Source organism: Oryctolagus cuniculus, chromosome 1 (assembly GCF_051225735.1).
Source record: "Oryctolagus cuniculus isolate XC-2025 breed Fujian yellow rabbit chromosome 1, ASM5122573v1, whole genome shotgun sequence".
NCBI lineage: Eukaryota > Metazoa > Chordata > Mammalia > Lagomorpha > Leporidae > Oryctolagus > Oryctolagus cuniculus.
In genome coordinates, this window is record NC_142867.1 from 206,182,517 (window position 1) to 206,192,696 (window position 10,180).

Here is a 10,180-nt window from a genome sequence, read left to right on the forward strand (position 1 = left end):
AAGAAGGCAAACAATAAACAGAACATATGGTATAGGTTTACGCACACAAGGTCTAGAAAATTCAAATTATAGCATCAGAAAACCTATCAGTGGCTGCTTGGGGATTGGAGGATAGTGAGGCATGGGAAGGAGGGCTTACAAAGGAGTACAAGAGAATATTTGAGAGTGACAAACATATTTATTATCTTGCTTGTGGTGAGAGTTGATTGTTTCACAGGTATATCCATATGCCAAAGCTTATCCAGTTGCTGCTTAAATATGGGAAGTTTATTTTACTGCATGATAATGGCAGCTCAGTAAATATTAAAAATAAGATAATCACTTCTCGGCCTTTTGGCTAAGATCAAGTGAAGTGTAAAAATAAGATAAAATAATTTTTAAAAGTGGCACAAAAATAAAATATTGGTTGTCATTGGTTTTCAAGAAATGTTGAAGGGGAGAAAGCTGATTATAAGGCTTCATGTTTGTAGTTCTCATTGACACCAGTAGATGGCAGATTTATTTTCTTTTTCATTAGCAGAGCTGCATTCTAGCTCTCTTAGTGTGTTGACAAATTCCTTTCTTACCCAGTTTACAAAATTCACTGACAATAGTTTTCATAAACAGGTACTTTGGAATAAGGTGATTAGGTTCTGCTTGGGAAGTTGAAACAGGCCAAGTGTTTGCCCTTAAGATGTGAATAAGGGGGCATTGGTAGAGGTGCTCTTAGGAGCTACTTAAGCTGGAAGGGAATCTTTTGTAACCAGGTAGAAATTTATGATTCCAGGAAAGAAAAAAATGAGACAATTCAATAGAACAGTGAAAGTGAAAGGCTAAGAAATGTTGAACAAAGTCTCCAAATGCAAGCTGGATCCCCAAGCTATAAGCAGTTTAGCAGACTGTCAGAAATCAGCAACATTAAGGACTGAAGCCTAACCGAGGTCAAATCTGGAGTCAAGATAATTTAGGACCTAATTCCATGCACACTGTATTAGTTTCCTATGGCTGCTGTAACAAATTGCCATCAGTACAGTGGCTTAAACCAACACAACATTTATTATCTAGCAGTTTTGGAGGTCAGAAGTTCAAAATAGATTTCACTGGGCTTAAACAAAATGTGTCAGCAGAACTGTTCTCTTTCTGGTGGCACTTGGGGAGAATCCATTTTCATGTTTTTTCCAATTTCTACAACTTGCCCTTATACTTTAGATCAAAGCCCACCTCCATGGTCAAAGGAAGCTGCAATCTGGAGTTTTTTTACAACTGCATCATTCTGACTCTGCCTCCTGCCTCCCTCCTCTTTCACTTACAAGAACCCTTATCATTACATCACATGCACTTTGATAAGACAGAATATTTTCCCCATTTCAGGCCAGCTGACTAGTAACCTTAATTACCTTAATTCTGTCTACAACTTAATTCTCACTTTGCCATGTAAAAAAATATATCCACATGTTTGGGATATTAGCGCATGGCCATTGTTAGGGCTATTGTTGTGTACACATAGATACTGATACCCCATTCTGGTGTCACTAACATGACTGGCTAGGATAGATGATGTTTCCTCTTTCTTTCTTTCTTTCTTTCTTTCTTTCTTTCTTTCTTTCTTTCTTTCTTTCTTTCTTTTTCTTTTGATTTATTTGAAAGGCAGAGATACAGAGGGAGAAAGAGAGAGAGAGAGGTCTTCCATCTGCTGATTCACTCCCCAAATGGCCTCAAAGGCTGGGGCTAGTTCGGGCCAAAGCCAGCAGCCAAGAGCTTATTCCAGGTCTCCCACATGAGTCACAGGGGCCCAAATACTTGGACCTTCTTCTGCTGCTTTCCAGGCACATTGGCAGGAAGGTGGATTATTGGAAGTGGAGCAGCTGGGACTTGAACCTGTGCCTATATGGGATGCCAGCACCCAAGATAATGGTTTAGCCTTCTACACCACAGCACAGGCCCCAGGTGATGTTTTCTTACAATAGTAAAAATATGCTAGGACTAAATAAACATAACTTCTAAAATAAGATCTTGTTTATATAAATCACAAGCTAATTGTGAACTGAGAATGAATGGAGCTGAGCAAAGATTGATTTAAGGTCAATTTTCAAGTTGTTTAATTTTTCAAGTTGTGTGATTCTTTTTTATTGTTTCAAGTACAAACCATGTATTTAACAGGTTTTACATATTTTAAAATTCATTTATTTGAAAGTCAGAGTTACACAGAGAGAAAGAGAGGCAGAGAGAGAGAGAGAGAGAGACAGATGTCTTCCATCCGATGGTTCACTCCCCAATTGGCTGCAATGGCTGGAGCTGCGCCGATCTGAAGTCAGGAGTCAGAAGCCTCCTCCAGGTCTCCCACGCAGGTGCAGGGGTCCAAGGGCCTGGGCCATCCTCCACCCCTCTCCCAGGCCATAGCAGAGAGCTGGACGGGAAGTGGAGCAGGTGGGACCAGAACGGGCACCCACATGGGATGGCAGCGCCCCAGGCCAGGGCGTCAACCCCCTGTGCCACAGTGCTGGCCCCGGTTTTACGTATTTTAAAATCTTGTACCGTGTCTTTCCATTTGAATCCAAACACATTAAGAATCACAGCTTTACTTGTGATTTACCTGTAAATGTTATTTGCATATGAATCTACTTATTCACTTTATTAATTCACTATTTTACATAATTACTAAAATACTTCATATTATATTTTAATATTCAAATTAGGTAAATAAGAGATTCTTTGTCATTTTTGGTGCTGATCCAGCCTCAGCTCTGAGTTTGCTAGTAAGCTCTTTTTGATTGCTGTGATATTCATCAAGTTTCTCTAGCTGAAAAATCTTTTCAAGTAATATTTCTATAAATTAATATTAGTCAAGCAAGAGTTAGTTTATGGCTCATGGAAATTCTCGATTTCATCAGTTCTCAAACCTACTTCTACATAGAATTATCTGGAGATTTTTAAGAAAAATACACATGAATTCACTGAAATCAAATAATCTAAAATTCCTGATGATGGGACCTCATCATTATTGTCATTTGAAAGTTCCCCAGAAGGTTGGATGTGCAGCTGTAAGAACTGTAAGGAAAAGGGGAGCAGACAGAACAGAGAAGAGACAGGATATGAACTCAGATCCAAAAGAAATTTATTCGAGGGAAAATAAATTCACAGAGGTGGCCAACTGGCAGTATGCACACAGACTGAACACTTGTCAGGGGGCCTAGTCCTCTGGAGGCTGGACCTGATATATCTTAGGGTTGGCTAGGGGTTCGGGTTGGGGGGCAGCAGGTAGAGGTGAGTTTCTTCTCAGGTTTTCAGGGGCTTTCAAACCTGGAAAAGAATGCAGAGGGTTGGGGTGGGGAAAAATACAGGCTTGGGGCTGAACAGGTCTCTTGAAAGAATGCAGGGGTAGAGGAGTCCCTGTGGAATTTGATTTACTTTCAGGCAAGGAACTAAAATGGCTGAGGCTTAGCCCTTGTTCCCTCAGGAACTATGCTGATAGTTCCCTCTCCACCACACACACACACACACACACACACACAGCCCACTTTTCATTCTTCTCTTGTCTGCCTTTTTTTCCCCCCTCTTACTCTGGGCTGACCAAAAGATTACCTTTTCCAAGTAATAGATGGAATTAATTGGAAATCTCTGTTTTTATTGAACCTGTCAGGCTATATTTCCTGTGGAAAATCAAAGTGGTCCGTTTCTGACAGCCAGCTCTTTTACCTGTGACTCTGAATCAACAATAAATAAAGCTACTAACATATGCAAAGACAACAATAGGCTTTTCTCCACAGGCTCCAGGTGGTTTTACTCATGTGTTTTATATTTACTGATTATTATTAAAGCAAGAGATGCTGAGTTATGATTATCAGAACCACTGTCCAGTTTACTATTTCAGGTTGAAAGTAAGTGTGTAATACAAATCACTTGTATTTATTTCTTTACCACTTGAAACCAGCCAGGTTTAAACTACTTACTGACTCCATAGTATATTACTATTCTGTACAATATTTGGAGATGAATAGTGTTAAAGGCACCATGAGGTGTCACGAAAATTAAGTGCTTCTTGTGTCATGACGTCTCCGAATGCTATTTTATCTGCAGAGCTTTCTGTTCCACAAATATCTGGTGAATACCTTACAGAGGTGTTAAAGTATTTTTATAGAAAACTCTGAATGACTATTATATCATATTACAGATTTGGAGGGCAAGGAAGTTAATTTATTTCCCATGTTTGTAGCCAACACTGTAATATTGCCTTTTAATATCAGTAGATTTTGTTTGTCCCCATTTCTGTGATAATGGACTTGTCAATATTGTATAAAATATACTTTGAATATCTTACATGTAAAATTCAATGTTATTTACAAATCTTCCTGTATTAAGGTTTATTGGATTTCCCACTACTTGGAGTTTCTCTCTTTGGCTATAACAAATGTTCCCAGAGTGACAACATAAGCTGTGTATATATGATACACATGTCCAGTTCTAGACTTGTCTTGACTGCTCACTCTGTGTCAGCTGAGAACTGATTTGAATATGATCTACATAGTTTTACAGGAAAACACACCTAACTGAATCCAAAGTGCCTGTGGACCTACAGGGGTAAGACACCACAGCTGTCGTGAAAGAATGTTCTTCCCTTTGCTGAAATGCCCTCAAGAGTAAGGGCTCATCCTGAGGCACATTCTTCTAGATGAAGGTAGTGATGATTGACTTAACCTGTTGCTGACACAGAGACTGTCTTCTAACGCCCATTCTGCTGCTGAAGCCAAAATTGCACTGCCAAATGTAAACAGCAAGGAGGACTTTGCTCAAGACAATTTTAATAGGGGGCAGCAACTGAACTCATCTTGACTGAAACAAAAGGTGTGACTTTTTAAGTACTGGGGTGAGCTGTTGAAAAAGCACTGGTGGACATTAGAATATAGATTGATCAATGAGGTATGTTGAACACATTGAGTTATTCCTCAGTTTGCAAATGTTTTCTTTCTAAATATGTCACCCTTATTTGCTAATGGGTACCCAACAATATATAGACTCCTGTCCTTTCACAGACCCCTGGGTACTACTCCTTCAACATTTGCATGACTAAATGGTGATTCCCAGGCCATCAAGAGGACATCCCTTTGATTGTAAAACTAGCAAGTGAGGGAGAAAAGATTTACATACTTCCAAAAGGAAAAAAGCATGAATTTACAATTGTGACTTTTCTTTTTCTTCTTTTTAAAGATTTATTTATGTATTTGAAAGTCTGAGTTACACTGAGAGAGAAGGAGAGGCAGAGAGAGAGAGAGAGAGAGAGAGAGAGGTCTTCGATCCGCTGGTTCACTCCCAACTGTCTGCAACAGCCAGAGCTGTACCAATCCGAAACCAGGAGCCAGGAGCTTCTTCCGGGTCTCCCACGTGGGTGCAGGGGCCCAAGGACTTGAGCCATCTTACATTGCCTTCTCAGGCCATAGCAGAGAGCTGGATTGGAAGTGGAGAAGCCAGGACGTGAACTGGTACCCATATGGGATGCCGGCACTGCAGGCGGCATCTTTACCCGCTATGCCACAGCACCAGTAACAACTGCAACTTTTCTAAAGTAAATGCTCTAAGAAAAGAAGACTGGGGACTGATAGTGTTGTGACCAAATTTCCCAATCGACCCACAAGGCACAGTCACGGATGCAAAAACAGAGGTTTATTTGTTACCAGCCGGCTGGGACCTCCTGCCCACACACAGACTTTCACCAGTGCACAGGCAAAAGGCCCCCTCCCACATACAGAAGTTTTTATAGCTTCACATAAACAAGTATGCATGTCACCTTATACGTAGGTTACTTTCTTATTTTCTATATGGCAAGTATCAGAACCTAGCATGTTTATTGGTTCACTTAAATGTAAAGGGCTATACCTTATAGGTGGGAATGCCACACAAAGGAGATGGCAGAACATTACACAAAGGAACTAGCTGGAAGCATTGGACCATAAATTCCAGGGGAACTGGCAGGAAGCAAAAGGCCATAAATTTCAGGAGGTGCCTTGTGCTCTTTGTTCTCAAGAATCTGGCCTGCCTCCCTCCTAGTCCAGGATGAGGCCTATTATGGCATTACAGCAGCAAGCAAGCCAGAGTACAGAACTGGCATTTAGCAAGTTAGGGACTCCAACTCCCACAATAAGTGAAACTTTTCTAAAGTTTCCTAAAGCAGAGAGAAATTCAGGCCATCTTCATCACTGGACTAGTGCTAACATCTCAAGAAGGATGACCTCAATAAAGAGTGATTCAGATCAAAAGTAGTGTCATGAAAGTTTCTCCCAGGGCAGTACTGGGAGAGAAAGGGCATTTATTCATACTAAGTTCATACAGTAATTGTTGAAACAGAAAGGTGCAAGTCTCTACCAGGGCCAGTGAAGAGCAAAGGTCCATGAAAGAGCAATAGAAAATAATGGCAGAACTGACAACTAGAAACATTCCTGTAATAGCACCTTTCTGGGAAACAGCTGGGAAATTTAATTCTCCATTTGGGTAGCATGGTAGCTATGGTGCCCTGCACAGGAAGATCTGTGGGTGTAATGGAAGATGGCAACAACTTCTAGTGGGTTTGTGTGAGCGCTCTGCGAGTCACTCTCCATCAAAATATTTGGAAGTGGTATGGTTTCAGTGACATTTTTGGGAGAAATGCTCCTGGGAAGTCCCCTTATTTTTCTTCTGATTCTGTAGCACTCTTCATATTAATGTAGTTCTGGCAATAGCATACTTTACCAAAACATACATTTATCCCTATTATTCCAATAGAAATCCCAGTTTCAGTTCTGCCACATATGTGATCTTGAGCAAGTTACTTAACTTTCTAGTACTTCAGTTATATTTTTCCTTTTGTAAAATAAAAACAAAAATACTGTGCATGGTTGATGTAATGATTAAATGTATAGAAAGTGGAAATTCCAGCATCTGCTTCTTGAGAAACTCCTTACGTAAGTAAGTTCCTTCCTCTCTTATATTCCTGTGAATATACAGGCATGATTAAATATCAAACACTCTAATTATCTCAAAATAGAAGACTAGCTGATGTTGAAACGTTGACTAAATTGTTTTCTTTCCTTAGATGGGGTCTCTAGAACAGAATGTTTAGAAACTCTGCTTCAAATTGCCAAGATGACTAAAACCTCCTGGCCTCAGTTATTTGGATAATTTACCTGAAAAGAATGTGATATTAGCATAGTGGCCTCAATTCTCCAATATATTCTGCATATTAACATATGCCTAATGAGCTAGGGGAACTGGAACAAAATTTACAACTACAATTTGCAACTAAAGTAACACACAGGCTTGCCCCATTACATGCATCTTTAACCATGGAGAACCTTCTCAGGCTGTGGTTAGAGAGAGGCGACCACCAAAGAAGGGTCAGGGAGTAATAACATCGCTGGTTTTGCAAACAGGGGGAAGAGATTTGCAAGTCAGACTCAAGGAATGTAGGCAGCTTCTAAAAATTGAAAAATACAAGCAAATGAATTTTTTCCCTCAAAACTCCTAGAAAGAGATGAAGAATTCTGACATTTTCATTTTAGCCCAGTTACACCACATTGGACTTCCAGCCTACAGAACCATAAAAGAGGAAATTTGCATTATTTTATGCTACAAAGTCTGCAGTAATTTTAACTCTCAATAAAATATGAATGTATATCAAGGCCCACATATCCAAACTTGGTGCAGACTGAATAATGGGGATGTGTTGGTGAGGGGGAGGGTATTCTATTTTACAATTCAAGTGTGAAGCTTGCATTCCTAGAATTCCACTGAAGGCAGCAACTTGAACTGCTTTCAACATGAATTTTGGGCACATTTCATAAGAATGTGTCAATCACTTATTTCCCAGATCCCATCTTTGTATATAACATGCTTCACATTTTGAGGTTGTATATAAACCCTGTCTAAGCAGAATTACTTCAAATGTACTGCTTTCTTTATGCGTTTCCAGGGATCTACAGCCTATGTGATTGTCACCAACTGCTTAACCAGTACATTCACTTGTCATTTCTCATAGCTAACTTCCTAATTCAGCTCAAGGAGAGGGGAACCTAATTTATACCTTTTTTCTCTTAGGAACTTTAATTTCTTTTATTGCCTCTTGAAGCTACTTCCTCCAAATCAGCCCACAAAGCTGTTTTTAATATGAGGGCTCTTGAAAAAGTTCATGGAAAATGCATGTCATGAAAAGAGTATTCATGGAGGCTGGCATTGTGGTCCAAAGTTTTAAATCACTGCCAGAAATGCCAACATCCAATATGGGTGCTGATTTGAGCTCTGGCTGCTCCACTTCCAGTCCAGTTCCCTGCTAATGTGCCTGAGAAAGGAGTAGAAAATGGTCCAAGTGATTGGGCCCGAGTCACCCATGTGGGAGACCTAGATGGACTTCATAGCTCCTGGATTCAGCCTCTCCCAGCCCTGGCTGTTGTGGCCATTTGGGGAGTGAACCAGCGGATGGAAGATCTTCCCTGCCTCCTCCCTGTAACTGCCTTTCAAATAAGTAAATAATCTTAAAGAAAAAAAACTCTTGAACCTCCACTTTGACTATGACCTTGTCTAAACAAGATAAGAATCGGAGAACTCAGAGGGCTTCCATAGCCTTGGAAACTCATGACTGGAGCATAGGGAGATTACTGATGCCATAGACAGGAGTGTCAATTGGTAAAGTCAACAACAGGAGTCACTGTGCACTTACTCCTCATGTAGGATCACTGTCCTTAATGTGCTGTGCATTGAGATTTAATGCTATAACGAGTACTCAAACAATGTATTTCACTTTGTGTTTCTATGGGGGTGCAAACTGTTGAAATCTTTACTTAATGTATACTAAACTGATCCTCTGTAAAAAAAAAAAAAAAAAAAAAAAAAAAGAAATTATCAACTCCCAACTTGACTCTCACTGGGATTAAACATGACAATAGGTCTGCTCTGATTTCATCATCATTTAAAAAAAAAAAATCATCTATTATTTTTCACTTTATGTTTCTGTGTGGGAGCAAACTGTTGAAATCCTTACTTAATGTATACTAAGCTGATCTTCTGTATATTAAGATAATCGAAAATGAATCTTGATGTGAATGGAAGGGGAGAGGGAGTAGGAAAGGGGAGGGTTGTGGGTGGGAGGGACGGTATAGGGGGGAAGCCATTGTAATCCATAAATCGTACTTTGGAAATTTATATTCATTAAATAAAAGTTAAAAAAATATATATTCATGTATTTCAATTTTTTGCACCAAAATAAATTTATCTTTTAATTGCATTGTCAATGAACTTTTTGAAGTACACTTGTATACTAAATACAACATGAACAAGTGTGTGTGTGTGTGTGTATGTGTAACTAGTTTATGATAGAAGTGCATGTTTCTACTTTCTTTCAGTCTATCTTTCTATCTGTGATATGATTTTTTTGTTGTTTCTCTCTGGCCCCCTGCAGTATATTTTCTTAGTTTCTATCACATACATCTTTGCTTTTACATGTTCACAATACAGAACTGAATAAGAATATATGTTCCTAATGTTTATATACATGTGTGAATACATGTTTTCATTTAATATCAATTTAAATGGTATGTATTTGGACTAGTGGTTAATATGCTCATCAGATCAAAGACATTTTATATTGCAAGGCCTGGGTTTAGTTTCTGGTTCTGTCTCCTGATTCTAGGTTCCTACTAATGCTCATCTGAGAGGCAGCAGATAATGGCTCATGTAATTGTGTCTCTGCCATTCCTATGGGAGACCTACACGGGGTTTCTGGACCCATGTCTTGACCTGACCCAACTAGAGCTATTGTGAGCATTTGAAGAGTGAACCAGTGGATGGGAATTCTCTGTCTTAAAATAAATAGAATAAATTCTAAAATCAATTTTAGATACAAATTTCATATATATACACAAAACAAATTGAAATAATTAACATTAAATAATTTTTGTTTTTGCTTGATTTTTTCTGTAGGCTTAGAAGTCTAGGTGGGAAAAATGAATATGTAACCTCTGATATTCTGGCCATTGCTGCAGACCAGGGTTTAACCAGCTGTGCCACAGCACTGACCCCACAAAACTCAATATTCTGGTAGCCATAATATCATGTGGAATGTACAGCAAATGTGTCTCACCTATTTTGGGAACTTGGCACCAGCTAGAGGCAGATAAACTCTTAGAGAAGTTACTTTTGGGGACAAAACATGAACTATAATAAAAAAAATTTGGAGCAA

The 10,180-nt window shown here is 39.2% G+C and overlaps 1 pseudogene; it reads left to right on the forward strand.

Moving 5' to 3' along the window:
* The first annotated feature begins 317 nt into the window (after window positions 1-317).
* Window positions 318-395, forward strand: LOC149128835 (U2 spliceosomal RNA; annotated as a pseudogene).
* Window positions 396-10,180: the final 9,785 nt, after the last annotated feature.